Source organism: Hesperophylax consimilis, chromosome 25 (genome assembly GCF_061612785.1).
Source record: "Hesperophylax consimilis isolate HC1 chromosome 25, BYU_Hcon_1.0, whole genome shotgun sequence".
In the NCBI taxonomy this organism is placed as follows: Eukaryota; Metazoa; Arthropoda; class Insecta; order Trichoptera; family Limnephilidae; genus Hesperophylax; species Hesperophylax consimilis.
In genome coordinates this window covers 10,997,485-11,023,015 of record NC_142860.1, presented here as the reverse complement: position 1 = coordinate 11,023,015, position 25,531 = coordinate 10,997,485, and the positions used below count along the sequence as shown (strand labels likewise).

The window sequence follows — 25,531 nt, the reverse complement described above, 5'->3', positions numbered from 1 at the left end:
CCCCACCTTCCTCTTCCCCATCTCCCTCCCCTCCCCAATACCCTCAGCCTCACATCATACCCCAATTGGGGATGCCATAGTCTCACTGGCTCCAGACGGGAGCAGTTGGGACTCTTGTGCGGTAATACTGTAAAAAAAATAAAAAAAAAATCTACATTGGTTGGTGAATTATTTTGACTTGTCAAATATTATTATTTTTTTAATGATCAACTAATGTTTATAAGACAAAGTTTTTATGCGTAGCACAAAGGATAACACATTATTATAAGCATCAATTACTCTTTATTTTTACTCGGGAGATATTTTCAATTTATATGCATATTTCAGGCGATAATTGATACTTATAATAATTTGTTATCATCTATTAAAGTTATTTATTCTAATGAATACACGATGTCTGATTCTTATTGAATAAGGTTTTAGAAATATTTTAATGTTTGAAAATGATCACCTTTTTGCCCATATAATTTGATTACTTTTACAATAATTTTACCTATCATTTTGTCACTATTTATTTCAAAATTTCATTCATTCTCTCAGTATAGATCCCTATTAAGGTCATTGATTACTTTTTAAGAGCTGAAATTAATACAAGTAGTTAAGAACGGCCTTTTTCAAACCGGTTCCTGCCAGGAAAATTGTGCCCGAACTGAGGTGGCCCGGAGTTGCGCTCGACGGAGGGTTAACAACGTTATGAAATTAGTGGAAAATTAACTTGTTGATACATATTCATTGTAGTGTTTACCAAACCAACCAAAAATTTTAGACTTCATCCTTCTGTAACTATCAAATTTTTGGTCAAATCATTAGACAGAGAAAAATTTTGTTTGCATTATTGCAATTTATTTAGCATTATTGTTACTAGGGATGAAATGTTGAAACTGGACTGCAGACATATATGACTTCTGAATAAAAGAGGTCAGTTTTGCTAAAAGACCTCTATCCTTTAAGTACAAAGTAGATATTCGTCAACTGAAAAAATCCATGAACGTTTATTTTCATAAAACAGTGTAAAAAAATCAAATTCTGTGAGATACAGATTTATTCCCAGAATTCCCGGTGTAACGTGTTCTATTACACGGAAATGAAATGTAAATCAAATCCACAAAAAAACGACAATGTAAAGTTTTTGACAATTGGTTTTGAAAAATCACGGGAAAAAGTGTAATGAAGGAACAGCCTTCCTTGAATTCCCAGGAATCCCGGCAATAGGGTTCTCGACCAACATGCACTGTTCACGGGGTGAAATTTCCTCCAAAACGAGATAATCTTTAATATGATTTTGATATTTGCAAACAGAGCACAAAGCATGACGTGAATAATACGACGAGGACGCAACTATTGCACCTTCTTGCTCTCTCTCTCTCTGGTTTCAATCTTGGGATTGGTTTGCAGCAATTTCATCTAATCTCCTCTTCCATTCTTCCCTGTCTTGTGCGGCTATTTTGACTTCTGCATATGATGAGCAGCGCACGTCCACCAGCAGGTCCTTCAGGTACTCTCGGCGTGGGCTTCCCCTAGAGTTGGTCCCCTCGGTCATACCCTCTATTATGACATGCAAGAGGCCTTCTTGTCGTATAACATGGCCGATCCATCTTGCACGCCTTTCGGATAAGGTCCTGAGCAGGTGCCTTCCTCCTTCGATTCTTTGGAGAACTTCCTCATTTGTAATATGGTCTCTCCAGGAAATTCCTAAAAGTCTTCTATAGGACTACATCTCAAAAGCCTCTAGTCTCCGTTTATCTCTTTCGGATAGGTACCATGTTTCGCAGCCGTACATCAAGATACTCCATACTTTTTGCTACACGACACGAATTCGAATACTGTACTTGCGACAATTTACAATGCAATAAATCATCTTCTTCTTTTCTAGTGTAAGTAAACCTGTTTTTAAAGAAGGAAATGGATAGTAGGTGTGACAGTAGGTATATGATGGGAAAAATGGTAGATATTATCCAAAACTGTTTCAATACTAAACACCCGGAGTTACCCGCGAGTTTAACAATTAGTTATTGTTATAAGATATTTATTAGTCTATAAAGTTAAGTCCCCGGCATAGCCCGGGCTTTACACAGACTTTTTCAAAATCAGTCTTAGACAGTGACTTTCCTCTTGTTTGAAGGTCAAGTGTGCAAATTTCATCAATCTCAAAAAAAAACTGTAGACTTGTATAAAAATCCACCTACCCGCAACAGACAATCTTCTTTATATAAATGAATGAGAACAACTCAAAGAATTACGCGTTATTTATTACACAAATTTCTAAATTATTTTTCAAGTAGCCGAATTAGAATTGTGGCTATTATGTTAATTTAATGCGAATTTACTGAGTTACGGTGTCGAAGACGTTCTGAGGAATCTGGACCATAAAAACATCAAATAAGTTTGAAGTAATAATTTATTATTTATTTTTCTAAGAACCAGCGCATGAAGAGTGGATTTATCTACAGAATAATTTGAATCTTCTAGATTTTTATCGTTTTCACAAACAGTTTTGTTTTTGCAAGCAGTTCGTCTAAATGCATTTATTTTTTAGTACGCTAGGCAACGGTTAATATTTTCATTGGCTTATAAATGCAATGAATCACACTTACTTATCCATGGTAATTTCTTTGTATTATACAATCAATCCTAGGTGTTCAAAGAAATATATATATTAAGTACGAATTTTAAGGCAAGGGTCGATAAGGATCAAAGATATTAGAAGAACGAGATGTGCTATGCGCAGTTCGTACTGAGTGGAATTGTTTTGCCGAGTGTCGCCGGTTTTGTTCACCAATACTACTGCACACCTTCGCTTACGCTAAGGTATCCGCACTAATACATAGAACAGATTTCTGTGCGTACACGTCCCGATACCGTTCAAAGTACCCTAATTAGGTGGTACTCCGGCTGCGGTCCGGCGGCCAACATAGCATATCTCGTTCTTCTAATATCTTTGATAAGGATCATACTAATTTTCCTTACAGACTATTCAACTTGGTTAGTTCAATCGTTGCGTGTCAACCGTTGAATATTAACCATATCTCACACTTACAACGCACCTCCACACGATTCGACTTTACGTTCAACTCAACCATATTGATAACAACCGCTCAACGAAATTGAATCGTCTGTAAGACCAATAAGAAAGAAAAAAACTGAAGTGAAGATATTTTTATAATGTATCTACTGAAAGCTTTTCAAAAATGAAGCCAAGTTTTTTCTATTCACTTGATAAATCTCATCAAAACCTCATTCATATTTTTAAAGGATTTCTTCAAATCGATTTTAAGAAACATCGAAGGTATTTTTGCATACATATAAAAAATTCTGTCAACTTTTTTTTACATAACTTCACACAACTAACTAACTAACTAATCATCCCCGCAGGGGTAGGCAGAGAGGACGGACCGCCCAAACAACTCTTGGTCTTGGTCTTGACATACACTCCTTGCCTCATTCACATTCATACATCGTTTCATACATACTCTTCTATTATCTGTAGATACAGCTTATTGGCTTTACAGCGCACAAACAATTCCATTTGTCGAGTTACATCATATGATATTATTTTTATTTGTTTACTGTGATTACTTCCTAAGAAATTTACATGGAAACAATGCTGTAACTGCAAAAAAATTGTCATAGCAGAACATTGCGACTTTGACTTAAAATATAGCATTCTGCCGGGACGACCCCACTAATACGCTGATTTCCCATTAACAATGTGAATTAAAAAAAAAAAAACCTTTAGTGTGGGAGACAGAATGTTTGGACGAGTTAAATCGTATTGGCCTCACCTATCGGCACTATCAGCAGAATATCCGTGCCACGTACGCGTCGCGTGATGTGTCAATATTTTCACAAAGCTATTTTTCAGATGAATGATTTAAGTTTTTCATATTATGTTATTTTTCTCCTAAACCGATAATTGTAAAAATTAAATTTGGTGAAAGGTATGATTGGGAATTTATTTGGAATGCTCAAAAGAAAAAATAATATAATGAATTTTAAAACACATGAGATACTTGAAAATATTTTTAACAACATTTTTAAGGCGATGCCATATGCCATACGCAGTAATGTAAAATCATGTGTTTTTGGTTTGAAAATTTGGTCGCCTAGAAATTTTTCAGATGCTTTAAATAAATACCGCTAGTATAATACATCTTGGCCTTTGAAATAAGTCTTTTTATACGCCCAGAAAAAAATAATTTATAAAGCCCATGAAAACTGCTTTAAAGTTCAAAATTTCCTACTTACGAACCCATTTTCTGTTATGGTTTTATTGTATAATGTGGCAAATTAAGTTATTTATAAAATGATCGGAAAACATTTAAATATTTATGCGTGAACATCCACAAAATAAAATAAAAGGCACTTTTTGGCCATGTTTTTTTCTTACCAAAATCAAAACAGCTGGATGGTGTGAAGCAGGAATTTAAGCCTTATTGCCATCTACGTAAGGAGTGTTATTGATGGCGGCTCGATTCAAAATATTATACGACGTATGGCATCGCCTTAATGGAGGATTAATCTAATATTTCATCAAATTTGGAATTATTAAAACTTAGTTTGCGGAGAAAGTACTAAAATGCTCAAAATAGTTTAAAGTCATTTTTCTCAAATCCAACTTTTTGGAGATATAGCATTTTGCCAATGTACGGGCCCGATTTGTCGGGAATGACGTCATTCGCTCAATATTTTCATTTGTGCATCGTTTGTTTTTTGTCGGCCTCCGCGGTCGAGGGGTAAGGCTCTCAACTAGCGAGCTAGAGGTTGCGGTTTCAAATCCCGGCGTGCACAAGTCATTTTTTTGTAATAAATTTATGTTATCGATTTACTCATTAAAAATAATACAGGGTTTTCCAATAAGAGGTGTTGTTTTGATATTTTATCGTAAAAGATCAATGGTTTCGTTGCTTGTGTGGCGCGTAGCGCCATCTTGTTGAACGTAAACGTTATCCAGATCAATACCATCCAATTCCGGCCATAAAAAATCATTAATCATCTCTCGATAGCGCAATCCATTCACCGTAACTGTTGCTCCAGCCTCATTTTCGATAAAGTAAGGTCCAATGACTCCGCCGGACCAGCCCCAGATACGACAATTTTGCTTGTTGACGAAGCCACCGAGGTGGAAATGGGCCTCATCACTCAAGATGATTTGCATTTGATTCACTCAAGTGATTTTTAATAATTTCAATGCGTTGTTGAAGGGTGTATTGTTCCATTTTTATTAATGGCGTAGTTTCTACTTGTCAAATGTTAAAAAATAATAGCTTCAAAAGTAACATCTACCGAAATAGCGGGCTATTCAAAATAACCCCTCTTATTGGAAAACCCTGTATATAGTATATTTGCAACACGTTCAAGAATGGATGACACTCTCAGTTTCACCCTGGCGTAAGAGTACCATTCAAAATTGAAACGTTACTTGAAATTTCCATGGGCATTTTGGTGACCAGGTTTTAATAGCAAGTTACTTCCCATCTTCCTCTTCCATATAAAGTAAAAGATACACGAAATCATACTTGAAACCATACTTGAAACCATACTTGAAACTATACTTGAAACCATACTTGAAACCATACTTGAAACCATATTTGAAACCTTACTTGAAACTATACTTGAAACCATACTTGAAATCATAATTGAAATCATACTTGAAACCATACTTGAAACCATACTTTAAACTATCCTTGAAACCAGATACAAAAAAGGAACGAAGTCGGGCAAATACTATCAACGTAATTGAAACAACGGGATATCACACTCTGCGATATTTAGTCCAAAAATCCAAAAATAGAAAGGGAAGCTATTTTATGGGTTTCAGACGATAAGACGAGATGAGTCGTAAAGGCTTACATCGACTGAAGAAATAAATCTACAGAAGTGCCTTGTGAACGTGCTTATGTGCCTCAATTTATTAAGCTAATTTTTTCCGTACTTTTGTAGTAATTAATTAAATTTTTTTGAACCGTTCAAATTTTTGGTTGGTTTGTCTGAATACTAGGAGTCGAAACGTCTGATATAAAATGGTGTCAGGCGGGTTCGTGGGTAAAACTAGGCTCAATTTTGTTCTTACTTCTGTTGAATATAATAAAACTTTTTAAAAGTAAAATGTTTCCTGAATAGATAGATATCCATGTCCGTTTTCTTTCAAATATTCAGATCGGTATATATCTCACTTGTACGGAATTTCGGCACACTAACTAACTGCCGATATGTTAGGTGCTAGTTCATAATTTAAGAGGCGGGTATGGGTGTCGCCGCCCAGGGAACCATTTATTGGATACCCAACACCTCTGACATGTCATTCCAAGTGGTTCGCTACATTTGGTGACTTAACAGGGGTGTCTGGGTTCATGGGATGTGGTGTGACCGGGTCTTGGTGGCGGTTTAGATCAGGAGAGACTGGTTAAGGGAGATCTTTTGATCTCTCCAACTGGACATACAGACCCCAGATTCCTACCCACCCCTCATATCTTTTCCTTTCCCAGAACTTTCTCTCCTTCTCTTCCTAAAAAAGACCCTCCACAAAATAATAATCCCCAAAGATGACATAGGCCCTGAGGACAATTATTTTCCTCAGGGCCTCCTGTGTGAATGTAACGTAAAAAGGTGAATGAGTTAGCTAGTTGTTTAGTCTCATCTAGAGATCATTACATTTCTAGGGATTAGTTGTTCAGTGCTCACGTCCTGTTCCCATATTTTATTATCCCTTAATAAAATGATGAAATAAATTATTTTTAACACCTCCCATCAATTACTTGGCACATTGACAGTGAATTAATCAAATCAAACCAAAAACATAAAACTTTTTCTGCCTCATATTTTTTTCGGAAAATGCTGCGATCTCTGATGAGGTATGGTTATAATGATTTATTACACATGCGAAGCTAAATCATAAATATATTACTTTTTTTATTTTTTTTTTCATCATGTATTATTTTATTCCCACTAATTAAACTCTGGGTTAGTTGGAAAAATGCCACCTGGAAAGAAAAGCCCCTATGCTTTATGTAGTTAAATTTATAATTTATAATTACGCGCATGCGTACTGCATATATTGATCATAATACGGCAGTTTTAGTGGCTGACAGGTTTTTTTAACCGCCCGACCCCCAGGATTAGGGACGTATTAAGACTGAGATCGCGGGCTTTATTAAAAATCTGGTTGGACAAACAAGCAGTAAAACCCATTTGCAGGACTATCAGATGTATATTTTAAATCATAAACGCATAATCGTATATCGAAGCAATTACAAACAGACAAATTCTAAAACATTGCAAATATTATCTGAAAAAAGGTGAAGTTAGCAATTAAACGTGAAATGCGAAAATATCCTTGTTTTGAGATTTGCAACAAAGTGGTGCCAAAAAAATCTTGCATAAATATTATTATGAGTAAAGACTTTAACCCGAGCAGTATACGACCCGATTCACCGTATAGCTATATCAACGCTGCAGCGTTTTAGTGAGAGTATTAGGGAATCTGTATAAATAAGTCTATAAGATTACTAAATACAAAATAGACAACTGAGGCCCACACCTGAAAATATGTTAGTATTTATTGAATTTGGGAGGCGGATACGGTACCGCGTACCGTCACCCCGGGAACCATTCATTTGATAACCAACTTCTCCGCCATAGGAAACCCAGAGTGGTTAGCTTGATTTCGCGACATAGCAGAGGTGCAGGGTTCAAGGAGTGAGTTTCCTCCAGGTCTTGACGGCAGGTTCGACTGCCTGCCAGCTGCGTGGTGGGTCATATCGAGAGAGACCTTTCGACGTCTCCAGCAGGACTCTCGCGATCCATCTCCTTACACCGCAGTGGAAGTGATTCATATTTCCGTTACTCCTGGATACACTGACCCGGAGATTCCTTCCCACCATTCATACCCTTTTCCTTCCCAACACTTTATCTTCTTCCTTCAATTAAAAATACCCACTACCCAGTATCCCCAATGATGACATAGGCCCTGTGTGAAGTTGATGAAAAAACTTTCAGTATCACCGTGATGAGAGACCACCATTGGGAACTGAGACTTGAAATGAAGGCTAAAGCGTGTTTAGTTTAGTGACTAGAACTGAATACTCAGGTACACTCTAACGTTCTTCTTCAACATTCCCTTTTCCCGCTTCATACATACATGCTTCATACACTTGAGATTCATGTGCGGTGTTCACATAAAAAATTAGCCGTCACAGGGCTCCTGGCATGTGCGAAACATCGAAACTGAATTTTATTTAAGGAAGTTAAAATGTAAGTAAAAAAGTCTTCATATTTTTCATAATAAATCAATTATTTTGTTTTTATAAAATACGCGTAGTGAAATATAGTGGTCGTGGGGTAAGACCCTCGACTAGCAATATGAAGGTCGCGCATTCAAATCCCGGGGTGCGCAAGTAAATTTTATTTAGTGAATTTATGTTATTTTACCGTTTATTATTTTAAAATAATAAATAATATAATTGTGGAACGTTCCAGTATGGAAGGTTCATTTAGTGTCGCCTTAGTGTCAGACCACCATTCAGATTTGAAACGTTGCTTGAAATGGGTTTAATCATATTTGGTAACCAGATCTGAATAGCCAGGAACTTCCCCGCTCTCCTCTTCCCCATCTCCTTCCACATACTTCAGTCTTTTAACATACTCTAATTGATCACTGGCTTCAGACAGTTAGGAGCAGTTGAACATAAAAAATAAAATAAAAACCTTTTAAAAATTCATCACTGGTTAAAAAGATCCATTTACCAATTTTAGTGACAAAATAAGCAAATATACCGCACAGAGTTTTGGCGGCCGCGCGGAGAAAGCCGACGAGTCACGAGGTTGACCGAATGTTCCGTGCAAGAAGAGTCGATTTACGTCCCCTAAAATATGTTCCAAAGTAAGCGATCTTGGAGAAAATACTCATTTTTCTCTGGTACAATACACAGGTATTTATTATTTAATTATTGCACCAGTAAGAAACGAATGATAACAGAAGAATGTATTTACCGTATTAATATTTACTGTAGCATTAATAAAAACTTATAGCAAGAATTAAAATATTAAAGTATAAAGATTATGCATATAAATATGATTATTATTATTAGGTACAGGTAATAATTAGAACATTATAATTCATACGATGATTAAATTAAATTCACATTTGTACCGTAGAATGGAGCGACTTTTGAATGGAGATAACTTTGATAATCGCGGATATATATATATTTCTTCAATAGTTTCAAAATTACTTTGTGGTGTCATTTGAATTGTATGAAAATTAAATACTTCGTGTACACCACTTTTCAAGGATAATATTATTTTTATTATTATTAAAATAAACCGTTGGTTTCGAAACAATTTACAATTTTTTACAATTTACAATTTTTTACAATTTACAATTTTTTTAAAAGAAAGACAAACTTTCCCGGGTAACGAATAACCTGACAATATTTGAAAATCTCCTACTATTTCCAAAGTAAGCTGAAAATGTTTCTTATGTTGTGATGGAGGACTTAGCCAGCCGAGGAATTGAACACACTACGCCCGAGTGGGACCCAAGCGCGATGTCAACTCGGCCACCGACCGGTCAATTATTATGAAACATGTCGATTATTTTTTTATTAAAAGCGGTGTATACAAAGTATTTAATTTACATATAAGATATTTAATTATTAATGTTACATAATTACAATCAAGTCCCTCACTGCTAGATAACAGGGTTTTTTTGAGATTACGGGTTTTTGTTAACAAACTACTATTGGTTTTTTTTATAATTTAGGATCTATGCGTGTGTTATTATATAGCATTATTATTTTAAATCATAGACAAAACATAAAAATGAAAAGTATATAATACATAGTTGGTAAAATAAATAAAAAAAAATAAAAATAGAATCAGAAAAAATGTATAGATAAAATCAGAACACAGTGTTTTTTCTGCGTTCATTTCCTTCTGAAAATGTGTTTGGTAAAGTGTTGTAAATTTTAGGGATATTGTATTGTGTGGTTCTTTGACTGTATTTATTTAGATATCTGGGAATAACAAGTCCATCGTTTGCAGTTAGTCTTGTATTGTGAGCGTATTCCACTTTTTGCAATATTCAGATTGAGATGTGTGCTTACTCACAATTTGAATCCACAATATAGTACGAACATGTTATAAATTTACAGAATTGTGTAACAATGACTTAGATACATAATTACTTTGTTTATGTTCAGCTTCATTTAGAGTTATTTGACTTTAAATATCTGCATAATTCTCGCTAGCACTCAGATGTTGCTTGCTTCTTTTTAATGAATTTTCGGGCAACATGGATACAATGATGTTTCTAAAATTATTGTCAAATTAGATTGTTTCTATTTATAACCAAACATGCCTATTATCGGTTGAATTGTGAAGACGATTTATATATTTTCAGACAGAGACAAATGTGAATACATATTTTATTGTCATTTATATTGTTAAGTACAATATCCGTATCTACCGATGAGACTACTTGAATATTACATTTTTGGGGGACTGCCGTACCGTTTTAATAAGCTTATATAAAAATGTATACCATAGTCGCCCCACTCCCAAAAGTGACATTTGATCACCACGTTTTTATTTATTTTTTGACACTCCAAACACATAAATTTTTAACATATTTATATTTCGATAGTTAAAATAAGTGCAATAAATATGACGTAAAATTTTTCGACACAAAATATATTTTATATATTTAGTTTCAAAATTGAAGATTGTACGAAGTCACCCCGTTTTACAGTAGGTAAAAATTTTGCTGTGCCCAGAGTACCCAAGTAAATTTGTGGTGCTTCGTTTATTCATTGTTGGTAATTATGTATACATTGCATTTCTCGTCCCATTTCCGTGTATCTCATAATAATAGTGTATTTATCATTTTAATTCCTTTGACATAATTTCATTGTTTATTTAAAGATACATTATGTCTTATTAATCTGCTACCGTCATGAAATTAAACATAACTCTTACTTAAATAATTATTTACTCTTATTATTAACATAGCTTGGTTATAATACTGCCATTACATCTCTAAACAGTATAAAAAAGTATAGATAAAATACATGCTTATCTTTATAAAAAGTAGAGAAAAGCGATGTTTTGTAATCAAGTCTTAAAATATATATATATTTTCGAGCGCTTACATGCGATTACCTTATAAGATACATCAAAATAATGTACCACAGAATTGTATATCTTCAAAGGACCTACAGAAACGTCCAAAATGGTATATGTCTTTCTCCTTAGGATAGCTCCCAGCAATACTGGGTACACGTTGGCTAGTATAAAATAATATTTTAATAATAAGCTTGAATGAAGAAAAAATTGGGATCATATAATTATTACTCTACATAAGAGAAAGTTCCCGTCATTTATCTTTGCATTGCATCGGCAATCGACCCCGGAACCATCTAAGTAAAATGTTTGGTCAGTGTATTAAGAGGAAGTTACAAGCCAAAAATGTGTATATTCTTGGTATACCTTATATCGTAGGTAATAGGCATTAAAATCGCTTGACAAACGGAGTCTAGAAACGTTCGATTTCAAGCAAAAAACTGGTTTTTACTTATCTTGTAAATAATTTTATAAGAAATCAAAAAAATTAATAAGTGAAACTGTCACAGATAATCTTAGCTATAAAACTATATTTTTAAAAATTGTTTCCTTTATGCGTTCATACATTTCTATTGAAAAAAAATTTTTTTTAGTGGTTTGCATTTATATTTTTTATTTAGTAATTTATTTTTTTATTGTATTCTACTCAAGCGAAGCGATAGAAAAACCTTAAATTTAACCAAAAATTTTTTTTTCATAATGCACACCAATTTGTTATAAAGATTAATCAAAATAGTGATTTGGCATTAAACTTCGCCTTAACCATTATTCCACGAAAGCTGCTTACGAAATGAAATACCTATCCATGGAAGAGTATGAATAAATGCCACATACAGTGTAAAATGCGATGCACCACGTCGTTTTTCTTTTGGAATCGGGCCGCAAAAAATAACACTCCTTATCTAGATGGCGATAAGGTTTAAATTCCGGCTTACCACCAACCGCCGGTTCTGATTTATGCAAAAAAAAATCGCCAAAAAGTGTGTTTTGTTTCATTTCGCGAAGATCAGGCACAAGTGAGGTAAGTTTTTAGATTCTCACGGCCAAAAGCATTTTTGTTGTTTGTTTTTGGGGTGTTATGCCGTGTTGCGCTAACTCCTTCTTTAGCCGACGTTTCGGACAGCGTTTCAGTGTCCATCATCAGGGCAGATCCGGTAGATCCGAAGATGTGATCTTGGACACTGCAACGCTGTCCGAAACGTCGGCTAAAGAAGGAGTTAGCGCAACACGGCATAACACCCCAAAAACAAACAACAAAAATTAGGCACAAGTATTTAAATGTTTTAAGATTATTTTCTAAAGCACTTAATCGGCCATATTATAAAATAAATGGGTTCATAAGTAGGAGATTTTGAACTTGCACTTTAAAATATTAGTGGAGCCTAACGTTTTATTAGCCCAAATGATGTTGATTTTGTTTTCATACATTTTTCGAAGCATTGAGGTCAAAATTGCATCGAAAATCATTCTAATAAGAATCATATCAAAATTGTCGAATTTTCTCCAGAGATCTATAAGCGTTCCACTGATTAAAGCAGTTTTTTTTCTGGACTGAAAAAATACTGCTTTAACCAGTAACCAGTTTATCCATGAAAAAAATGCTAGAATATTTTAAAGGCTGAGATGTGTTCTACTAAAACATCCTAGATCACAAGGAATCAAATCAGCCTCCTAACTTGTATGAGAACCTTCAAATAATCTATTTTTTAAATTAAGTAAAACATTAAAAGACGTTTGATAAATTGAAAAAAAAATTAAAACCATTTTTTTTTGTAAGTTCCCATAAAAGTTGGGAGGCTGCTTTGAAATAGTGTCCTGGCCTTACTATCTAGGAGGTTTTGGTTCTCCTCGTAATATTTATTTAAAGCATATAAAATAAATTTTTCAAACCAAAAACACTGTTGTATGTATTTTATTGGTAAACAGATCTTATGTATGTTATATACGTGCTTTAAAAAGTTATACATACTTATGTTAGCTTTCATTATCTCCATAAATGTTGTATATCATTATTTTAGCTATATTTATTTATATAAAATTTGTAATTCAACTTGCCAACTTGATACATTATCAATGTTGCATTAAAAGATTGTGTTTTATATTGGCATCATAAAATTTTGTTTATTACTCTGACTACGGTGTTGCACTCAATGATCGACTTTTTTTTCAGTAGCACAAAACCATGGGAACATTTAATGTAAAGTTGAAAAACTTTATCTCAAGTAGGTATTCATTTGTATTACATTATTATCTAAGCATAAACTTATGGTTTACCTAATAATCAAGCAAATAAATGAAATAATCAATTCTATTGTTTAAATACATAATCTATGGTTCTGCAAAATGTGTCGATATAAAAAAATATTTCAACTTACCGTCTTGTTTCACAAACTTCAGAAAAAATAACAATCACCTTGTCACATTATTGAAATTATTTCAAAATTCATTTAAAAAATCAAAACATGAGATTCAAATATCTGTCACAACGAACTAAAAATTGTCCGGCCCGTTCTAAAAAAATCCTTTTTCAAACTTTAATTCCGCTGAAAACTGTACAGAAAAGTACGTTTAAATGTAGAAATTAATTGAAACCCTAAGAAGAGTTTCATTTTTTAGGATGTCAGTTAAGTTTTCATAGTGTCAACTGTTTATTGAAAACGATCTTTGTAAGTGAGCGATATTTCGCGCGGGACATTATACAGAGCATAACTGACGACACAACCTCCTCTAGCAAAAGCTGGCGGCGTACTGAAAATGAAAACTGAAATGTGTAGAACTTGCTACATACTGGCCGCTTGAAACGAAACGGAACAAATTCAAAGCTTGACTGCGACTATGAAAATTTTCCACCACACTGTAAAAAAAGCCATTCATTCCCACCTTCTTAAATTCGTTATCTATTCAACTTTTTTATTTTCTTACTCAGGTTTTCCATTTTGCGTGAGGTTTTGGTTAAGTAGTTTTTATTAGCTACGTGAAGAAGATATTCAAGTTTTTCACAGTATCACCAATTCGCGGAAGATAGTAAATTAGTTACTTCCTCTTGTCTTTGATTGTCTTAATGTAAGTAATTTAATAAAATAGTAAGCTGACAATACAACTTACAACTAACGTTTCATTGAAGTATTCAATGAGCATAAAAATATAGTTCTTCTTAACACAAAATTTTGAAAAGCAGGTATTTTACAAAAAAATCGGCTATGTTTATTTTATTCAGAGCAGAGAGGAAATTCACATTGTTTCATAACATAGTATCTGTATTATAACTTTTGATAAATCAAAATACGCAAATAAGTAAAAAAATATATGACATATTGGTTCTTCTTTGTCGAACGCACTTAAATAATTTCCCTCAGGGACTATGTCATCTTTGGGGATGCTGTGTAGTAGGTCTTTTTGAGGAGAGGAAGGATTGAACACGGATGTTGAAGAGACCTATGTTGTAGAAGGGAGGAAACACAGAGGCCAGCAAATCATTCCACAGCCAAGCTGTTGAACTCACGAACGAGTCGTAAAAGCGACCCGTTCTCATGTGACAATTGTCAACCCTGTACATTAGGGCGTCCCAAAAAAATTAAAGTTGTTATTTTTCAACGCATACCCTCTAATTTTGTTTCAATAATGACAAAACACTTATAAATAAAATTTCGTTTACTTGGGACTACTGTAACCCGTGCCGACTTGCATCGAAACATGTCAGTCCTTGTACATTTAGACGCCCGCGAGCAAACGTGTTGATGAGCTTGTAGTAACTTGCTTTTTTTGTTAGTAAACGAATATCACTCATTCAGGCAAGATGTCGTTAGATTTACGCAGTTCTAAAAAGAGTATATTTTTAATCGGAGTCGTAAAACACCAAATATCGGGTTCTAAACTGCCATCTAATGGACAAGTTCTTAAAGTTTTGTTCTACAATATCCGGGAAGTGAATTTAACTGTCAATCAAAGTGCAAATCTCACTATTCGCGAGTGTTTTATCTATTGGGAAAAGGCGCGTATACCAACCAAATCTTTACCTAATTGTGTGACTAAACTTGTAAACTTATATCAAGTTTGGAGGAACTTGCAAAAAAATGCGCAGAAAACGCACGACATATTTGAACAACGTCGTCAAGAGTTTGTTAAAAACTTAGATAATTTATTTGACATTGCACACGCCGATGCTCTTGAATTATTAAAAATAAATGAAGATAGAACCTTCTTGCAGCGGCAAAGAGAGCCAGGTCGTCCTGGCTACTTAGGGGGGGTTGACAAAAAACTGACAGATAAAAAGGAGAGAGCGCGTCTTAGAACAATTGAGGAAGAAAAGCGGCGTACTAAATGTTTATCTGCGCCAACGCCTTCAACATCGTCTTACGAACCGTCACAAAACGACTCATCTTCTGATTCTAACGAAGACACAAATTTAAAAGATTTTTCAAAACCGCTACAGAAAACTCAACCTGAAACCAATAAAACGCCGATGAGAAAAGACATAATTACTCCAAAGTTAGTCGCAGCGCTAGACAGGTGCCAGTTAAGTATGAGAGATTCTGTTTTCATTCTTGAAGCTATCATTGAGGTGCTTGGATATAATATTGATCAGTTTCCAATAAGTAAGTCTTCATTTCAAAGAATTCGAACGGAAAAACGAAAGGCGCGCGCGGAGGCCATAAAATTTAATTTTCAAAACGATGTACCAGATGTTGTGACCATTGTCACGTAACGAATCGGACACGTTCAAAACTCCCGCGAATTCAAATTAGTAAGCAGTGAGTTGTTACCATTGTCACTGTGCGCGCGCACCTGCCTCGCGCACGGCCAAGTTGGTAAAACTGCTCCACGCCACACTCGCCGACATTCAAACCACCAACGGACACTCACAATCTAGCTTTGGCCCTGCCTACATGTCTGTTCTGCTATCAACGAGGACGCCGTGTTTGCGCGCCTAAATTAACGGCCGCTTTGTACAAGTATTTTCAAAGCCTGTACCTAATCGCTGTGCCTACTCACCATGGAGAAATGTACGCGTAATAGCGCGTACAGTACGGAAGATAACCCTCCTTTTGTGGTTCATCATATACGCGAAACCTACTACAGATTCATCTAAGCGGACTAACTATCTTTACCTTTTATGTGCCTTTTGTGACTTGATCTATGCCTACACCCACGCTTGCCAGCCAGAACCTAAATTATCAAGAGAGATTGTTCCTAACGAAACGCTAGGGATATTTAGGATGTAAATGACCCATCTCATTTGTGTACCTGTTTGTAATTGTGCTTTGTGAATATACTATCATACCCCATTAATGCGTTTCCTTTGACGAATTCGAAGTGGTTTGTTTGTTAATCAGTTCCCCGTGTAAAAGCAGAAGCTGACCTGACCCCTGATGATCATGACCTCACCTTCTACCACCTGAGCTAACGCCGATATGTACTAAGGCACCCTTTTTGCAATGGACCTCTCACAGGGAAATTGCGCCCTTTTACACCATTCACTGGGACGGAAAAATGTTGCCCGCTTTAGATCCTCGAAAATCAAAAGAAGAACGTCTTACAATTGTTATATCATATGGGGATAAGGAACAACTTATTGCTGTGCCACGATTGGAAAGTTCTTCGGGAAGCGAACAAGCGCAGGCTGTATGGAATGCGATTGTAGACTGGAATCTGGAAGATAAAGTGCAAATTCTGTGTTGTGATACTACAGCTTCAAATACAGGTCGCTTCAATGGTGCTAGTGTGCTTCTTGAACAAAAACTTAATAGAGAAATCTTTATTTTTGCTTGCCGCCATCATGTGTATGAGTTGGTATTAAAAGCTGTGTTTGAAGTAAAAATCAGTCAAGTGACCACAAGCCCTGACATCCCACTCTTCAAAAAGTTTCGAGGTAACTGGAAAAATGTTGATCCCGATAAAATTCAGTGCTACAGAGAAAATCTCACATTGCACCTAACCGCTTCCGAAATCGATGATTTGCTTGACTTTTACCGTACTGCACTGACAACAAAAATACTTCAAGATGACTATAGAGAGTTGTTAGAGCTCTCTGTGATATTTTTAGGCGGAGATACAGCGAGAAAATTTAAGATTCGGCCTCCAGGTGCTATGCACCAAGCTCGATGGATGGCAAGGGCGCTTTATTCGTTGAAAATATCATTACTTTGTGCGCAATTTAAAATTACCGGTAAGGATAAGGCGGCACTTTTAGACGTTTGCCTGTTCATAGTAACATCCTATGTCAAGCCATGGCTACAATGTATTATAGCAGTTAAAGCACCTTACCAGGACTTGTGCTTTTTGAAATCGTTGAAGGCTTACGAAAAAATTGATGAAAACATCTCAATGGCAGCTTTACAGAAGTTCAGTATGCATTTATGGTATTTGACCGATGAAGTATCTATTTTATCGCTGTTTGACGACGCTGTGGATCAAACAACGAAAATAAAAATGCTCAAAAATATCAAAAAAAATAATTTATAAACCCATGACAAACGTTACATCCCATCGAAGGAAGATCTTGATGGTAAATTGTATGGTAAGTTTAATAAGGAGTTACATTTATGTTTTGTATTGAAGTTTTTGTTCATATCATAATTCAGTGAATTTTGTTTCAGAGAAAAATATTTACGACTTCATTTCAGTCAAAAGCAAGTCTTTGTTTGATCGTCTGAAAATAGATGCCAGTTTTCTTAACGAATGCCCTACGATGTGGTCAAATAATGCTTCGTATCAAGAAGCCAGAAAGAAGGTGTCGTCGTTGAGGGTAGTGAATGATACAGCTGAAAGAGCTGTTAAGTTAATGCAAGATTTTCATGGCTTAATCACGGTCGAAGAGGAACAAAAACAATTTTTGTTACGATGCGTTCAGGAACACCGGAAGATTTATCCTGACTGTAAAAAACAAACTTTGAAGAGAAAATTTAATCAATAAACCATTTTTAAATATAAAATACTACATAATTGAACATTTGTGCATTTTTTAATTTAATTTATCCGACAAAAATGAAAGTTCAAAATCCTTCCATATTAACTCTGTACAAATTTGTATACCATTTGTTTGGCATCAAGTCGGCACGGGTTGCCGGTGTTTAATCAAAATAATATTTATTATATGAGTTATTGGGATCAAATGAAATAAAATAAGAGGGTATGCGTATTTAAATTCATGAAATTTTTTTTCTCCCTTATGTCCTGGGACACCCTACTGTACATGTGTTAGGCGCGTGTTTGGCGTGTTTCCCGACTGTGCGCCAGTGCCGGAGGATCAATGACGCTAGTTCCTCGGAGCATCTTCCATTGTAATAGCAGTAGAACAGGGATAGCACATAAGATAGATAACTGACGCATGCGGTCTAAGGATTGCAATACGTTTGTTAAGAGAAGGGAATCTATCTAATCTATGGTTTTTTCAGGTATTTTGGGGCTCCAGACCGGAGGTGGCTCCCAAATTCCACAGTGGGGAACCAGACTAGTGTACAGTAGTGTACACTAGTCGGAGTGAGAAGTCGAAAAAAATCATTTTTCGAATTTCGACAACTCTATATTACTAAATGTTGCTATGAATATATATAGCTGTTGAAATATGTATTATTTTTTTCACATATGATGAAGGTGGGGCAAAGGACTTGAAGTTTTGAAAAAAAGATCAATTATGGAAAAATTTAAAAAAATTAAACACATATTATGATTACAAACAACTTTAACTTCATTATCTGCATTAAAATATAAAGAATAACAAGAATCTAACACTTTTTAAAATAATTTTTGCCTCCAGTCATATCATCGCATCCGAAGTCCCTGAAATTTAGAAGAAAAGTGTGATTTTGTTGCGAATTGCGGCATTTCTCTTCTCGATTTTATTCTTGCTCCATCGCGTGCTGTACTTCCGCAAACAGCCAAACTATCTTCAGTGACCAGTTTCCCACCTCTCTCTACAGCTTGAATGTGTCAGGAAAAAATTTCAATACGGATATTTGTATCTTCGCTCATAATTTTGTCCCATAATTCACTGTCACCGTATTTTTTTGTGAATGGTGGCTCGAACATTTGTTCTGTTCTCCAGTCTATCAAATCTTAATAATCATTGGCTTCGAAGTTTAATTTCGGCGTCAACAATATTCTTACTTTCTTACCCTTTGCATTTTGTCGGGTTTTAAGAATTCTTTTAATGCTAATTCTTTTATGTGTTGTCGTTCGTCTTGTAGCATCGCTAATAAAATATTTTTGGAATGTGCGAAGAAAGAGTTACGCTCGATTGTTCGAAAAATTTCAATTGTTTTCAGCTCATTTTTTTAAATAGGAGCATCTTTTAATCATGCTTAAGATGTGTTGCGGACCATATTTGCATGAAGGTTTTGTTTTTATGGTGAAACATGTTTGCGCGTATACTTTCGCAAACTTAGCAATCTCAACCAAACTATCGGATGGTAACTTTGTTGCTACGTATAGTCTCAATATTTTGTTTGCACAGGTTAGCCAACTTAGAGTGTGCCAGCTTTCCTGGTTGCTTATTAACCAAATCAGATTTCACGCTGCCTTGTGTTAAAGCTTGACAAATTTCATATAGATATTTTTGATCAGTGCTTAAAATTTACAGGTAACACTGCCTCAATCTTCTCAAATTTTACCACAGGCAAGTCTTCACAGTGCTGTAATATCTTGCCGATGACTCCTGCGAACGTACTGGGACCTGAAGTACTGCCGTCCAAAGTATTGAAAATATGACACAGAGGCATTCGAGGATCCCACCACTTACCCGCCCCGGTATAGGTAACTTATGGTTACCCCTTCAGGGCACTAGCATGGACTCTAATTTTTTTTTTCATGAACGACTCTACATTTAAAGAACGAAGCTAAACCTCGAATGTCCCCGCATATGTTGTTAGCAAGCAGTATGCAAGTGCTTGGTTATGTACGGGTTAGTATAGTGTTAGTAAATGCATACCTTTTGATTAGTGGATATAGGGATGAAGAATAAAACACATAGGAGGACACTAGGTCCGCAAAAACCAGTTTTGTGTACATAATGCTCTTGAAAGGAAAAGTCAGAACTTGGGCCCAGCGCTCACTCAGTAGTGGCGCTTGGTGCTGGTAGGCTGCGGTCACCAACGTATTGGCGGAGGCCATTAGCCGCATCCTGGCTCCAGTGACCCGGTGTCTCATCAGGCCGGCAAATCCATTCAGTCCTAGTTCCGTGAACATTGTCGATGCGCTGCTGTATCTTCGGTATCCAAATATGATTCTACAGGCGTCATTATATTGAATTCGGAGTCGTTCCATCGAGCAAGTTCGGTAGTGACACCATGTTTCACACGTATACAGGCCAGTACAGAATGCGTTGAACAGTATTTTTTTAACGGTATTGCTGCATTAGAAAAATCTGCGGGCAATCATGTTAGACACTATGCTTAGGCTTCTCCTTTGTCGATCGATATCGCCATCGTCCGATAGGTCTTGATTAATAATGTGCCCCAAGTATTTCACGTTCGAACATGTATTTATTTTTGCCTCGTTAAGGTATACGGGGAGCATCTTACTTGTATCTTGACTTTTTCCGTGGTGGAACGCAATCAATTCCGTCTTCTTCGGGTTGTACATCATATTATGCTGTTTTCCATATTCTTCACAAATGTTTAGGAGTAATCTTAATCCCTTGATCGACGGAGCTAGGAGGATCATGTCGTCCGCGTAGCTTATATGATTCATACATATACTGTTAACACGACAGCCCGCTCTGATATCCAGGCGACTTGATAACTCGTCCATGTATACATTAAATAGAATGGGGGACATACACCCTCCTTGCCTTACTCCTGACCGCAAATATATCGGCTGGGAGTATGTACTTGCCCACCGTACAACATTTTCTTGCTGGGAGTGCCATCGGGATAGTATGTTTATAAAAAAGGTAGGTATATTCCTAGCTTTCAATTTATCCCATAATGTTTTATGACAGACCCTGTCGAAGGCTTTACTTAAGTCTAAGAAGCACCCGTATACGGCAGTTTTTCGTTTCTTGTAGAATTCTATTATTTGCTTTGCAGTATATATTGCCATATTAGTGGATAATCTACATTTAAATCCCATCTGGTTATCTTTAGACATTAGTTTATCATGTATCTTATTTAATATTACCCTTTCAAATAATCTTGCAGTTATAGTTGCTAAAGATATTGGCCGGTAATTGCTGGAGTTAGTCATGTCAGGCTGTCCCGATTTCAGGATTGGAGTTATAATCGTTTTTGTCATTGCATCCGATATATGGTTGTGTTTAAGTATTGCGTTGAACAGTATGTTTAGTAGTTTGGGTATGTATCTACCTCCGTATTTTATGTGTTCAATTCTTAGATTATCATGTCCCGGAGACTTACCAGCCTTGGTGCCTGTTATGGCCTTCATTATACTATTTTCAAATAGGTAAACGTTTTGTCCATCATATTCCATAATATCAGGGACAGACGGTACTTCATTTCCGGAAATATCTGCAAAGGTTCTTCTAAAAGTATTAGCAATTTCCTCCGTGTTTGTGGACCCATCAATTTGGCTGGCGATTCAATTTTTTGGTTTGATCAGGTTGTTGCTTTTCTTCCAGAATTGGGCAAACTGCTTTGTGTCAAGTGATTTTATGATATCATCCATTTTTGTTTGTTCAGAAGAGCTTTGGCAGTGTTCAAGAGCTATTTTGGACTACCTTTTTCGTTTTCTTTCATCCGCAATGGGACCATGTAATGGTCTCCCATTCTTAATCCACTGCATCAACGCCGATCTGGAATTTTCGTAGTGTACCTTAACTTGTTGATTCCACCCAGCAATGTCACGATGTGTTTTTGGATTGCTTTGATCGTTCTCCCGATGAAATACAGTATTGGCAGCCCTACTTAAGGCTTAAAATGTTTACTCATAATAATATTCATGCACGATTATTTTGCATCACTGTACCACTTTGTTCCAATCCTCAAAAACACGGTCATTTTCACATTTCGTGAAATTTATAATTGCTAGATTAACGTTTCTTAAAATGACATTTGCGATGTCATTGATCCGGTATTATTTGAAATGTTTTGATTATGCGTTCCGTATTTGCTTTGGTAAACCGATCTTTCTATTTTTCTGATAGTGCTGCTAACGGATATGACTGCTTTTTATATTATCATTACGCGACCGGTCGATATTTATCAAATCCACAAAGTCCACGATCTCCATCTTAATACCATTATAATACGTCCCTAATCCTGGGGGTCGGGCGGTTTAAAAATCTGTCAGCCACTAATACTGCCGTATTACAGCCGGTATGCATACGCATGCGTGTGATTATGAGTAACGTTTTCTACTAACAAATTCATATATATATATTTTTTTTAATTTTCATTTCAGATCTCCATCAATATTATCTATTATGAGTAAGACGGTATATGTATATTTTAAACCGCCTTCAATATTTTTTACAAGATAAAAATATGAACCAAATCGGAATTGTATAATTTACCAACTATTATTCATATTATCAAAATCTTCAATCTATAAACTTCACCCGCCATAACACAGGGGCATCCTTAGCATGGCGGTTGAAATAACATTCAAAATGTATCATTCAATGTAAATTTTCTTTGAAATAAAATAAAAAGAAAATAAACGCCAAAAAATCATTTTTATTACAAAAAAATATAGAAATTAAACTTACAATTGCTTGAAGCGGTAAAAATAGGTGTTAAAAATACGTGACTGATACAGAGAGACGATTTGAGAAAGAAAAAAAACCTAAATATAATATTGTAACGTGTTCTATTACACGGAAATGAACTGTAAATCAAATCCACAAGAATACGACAGTATAAAGCTCATTCAATTGGGTTGGAAATTCACGGGAAATGAGGAATGATGGAAACAGCCTACCTTGAATTCCCATGGATCCCGGCAGTAGGGTTCTCGACGAACTTGCACTGTTCACACGGTGAAATTTCCTCCAAAACGAGATAATCTTTGATATGATTTTGACATTTGCAAACAGAGCACAAAGCATGTGAATATATTACGAGGACACGACGATTACACCTTCTTGCCACACGACACGAATACGAATGTTGTACTTGCAACAATTTACAATACATCAAAGAACAAATCATCTTCCTCTTTCCAATGTGTGTAAGGATGGTAGGTATCTTAGTATATGATGGGAAAAATGGTAGGTTTAATCCGAAACTGTTTCAATACTAAAAAAATATTGTTATCAGAATTATATTAAATTTGGTTCATATTAATTCCCCACCACTAACAGTCAAGGGCATTACCAGAAAAATATAGCATCATCTTCGTCCTTGTAAATTTTCGACGAACAAACAAATACGAACATTTAATTTAGTAACACTGTCTAATATCTCTTTTTCTTGAAAAGAATATCTGTTTTCCTCGGTAAATGAGTCACTTAAAAGTAGCATATTAGTTTTCCTAAGAAATTCGGGAAGCACAAAGCGTGGAATATTCATAAGAATAATATATTATGTAGGTCAGATATCTTGTATACTATGGCGGTATTTTAGGAACTGATCTAATTTTATTAAATAATTTGTTGATTTGGGCTATGAATGACCTTTGTGGTCGCAATTTTGATAACAATTGAAGTGCTAACATTGTGGGAATTTAAAGTTTCTTAAATCTTATGAAAATGAATCACATTTTTAAATAGTATTTATTTCATGATATGATATCCAGAATTACAAGTTGGTAACTCTACAAACATGTTGAGGGAATTTTTAAATTGTATTTATTTCATGATATGATATCCAGAATTTCATGTTGGTAACTCTACGAACATGTTAAGGGAATGTTTAAATAATTTTTTATTTCATGATATGATATCCAGAATTACAAGTTGGTAACTCTACAAAGTGTTGAGGGAATTTTTAAATAGTATTTATTTCATCATATGATATCCAGAATTACAAGTTGGTAACTCTACAAACATGTTGAGGGATTTTTTTTTTGTTTTAATTACGTTTAACCTAAACCAATCTCGTAACAATATAAACCAATATGTTGTAACACATCTCAACACTTGAACAACCCTTTGAAGGACCCCAACTTTGTATATATTATATTACTTACATTATATTGAAAACAGCGAAAATTTTATTTTATTTTTATTTTATGTATGTGAGTAGGTTTGAAAGTATTATGTATTAAATATGTTAATATTAAAATATTTAATATTGTGTATTAACTCCTTTTTTAAATATTCATGTAAGTAGGTATGTAAGTATTATGAAATGACTTTTTATCTTAAATATTTATACAAGTAGTTAAGTTAGAATTATGTATTTAATTATTTATATTAGTAGGTATGAAAGTATTATGTATTAACAAAATTAATATTGATATATTAAGTATGTAAGTATTTCGTATTAACTTTTTTTCAAAATGTTTACGTTATATAAGTATTGAGATTTACTTATCTTTTAAATTTTTATGTAGGTATGTAAGAATTATGTATTAACTATTTTATTAAATATTTATGTAAGAAAATACAAGTAATTAACAATTAGTAACTAACAACAAGAATTAGGTATGAATTTATTTTTTAAATATTTTGTTATGGAGCCGTCACTTTGTGGTTTCACATATTAATAAAATAAAAGAATATCTTCGTTTATAACCTCGAAATTTGTTTAATTTATTAAAACCGACACAGTTTCGCTTACTAGGGTACGAATTAAACTGATGATGCTTGTATGATTTAAGATTTTCACGGCCAAGAGTATTTTTGTTATTTGTTTTTGGGGTGTTATGCCGTGTTTCGCTAACTCCTTCGTTAGCCAAATAACACATCTGCCCTGATGATGGACACTGCAATGCTGTCCGAAACGTTGGCTAAAGGAGTTAGCGAAACACGGCATAACACCCCAAAAACAAATAACAAAAATGATGATGCTTGTGTTAAGCGAAACCGGTCGGTCTAAATAAATCAAACTAATTTCGTGGTTATAAATAAAATTATTGTTGTACATCATTAGCTTATTTTGTTTACATTGTAGAAATCATTTTTTTTATATTTTAAATATCAGTCATTATTAAATTTGATTGAAAATTAACTTTGGTGGGTTAAATTTATTTAAAAATGTAAAAACATCTTAGATTCAAGTCTCGGATAGATTTTCATGTCTATAAGACAATAAATTATTGTTGATTATTTTTCTGGTTTTATTTTCAATTTCGCAATTCTAATTATTTTAACCTGTTTATTTTTCAGATCTACGCAGACAGGGTAAATCCATTGCAATACTTATCTTCTGGAATTGTGAAAGATATAAAAGAAAAATATAATGTATCAATTTTTATGAGAAATAATATCGGAGGATATTTGATGCCTGTGTCCAGGGAGTCATAAAGAATAATTAAGTTCAGGTGGAAACAGTCTTTGCAATAATTATGTTGTTGG

At 34.8% G+C, this 25,531-nt stretch overlaps 1 protein-coding gene across 3 annotated transcripts in view; it reads right to left on the bottom strand.

Annotated features, from left to right (window-relative positions):
- ETHR (ecdysis triggering hormone receptor) overlaps positions 1-13,853 on the bottom strand; it is a 465,888-nt gene extending 452,035 nt beyond the window's left edge. For 2 of the 3 annotated variants that reach the window (XM_089646833.1, XM_089646831.1), the window contains exon 1: positions 13,494-13,834. The gene's annotated coding sequence lies outside the window, so the exon portion shown is untranslated. Of the gene's footprint in view, positions 1-13,493 lie in introns of all 3 variants that reach the window. The other variant, XM_089646832.1, reaches the window with a different exon arrangement.
- Between the last annotated feature and the right edge of the window lie 11,678 nt (positions 13,854-25,531).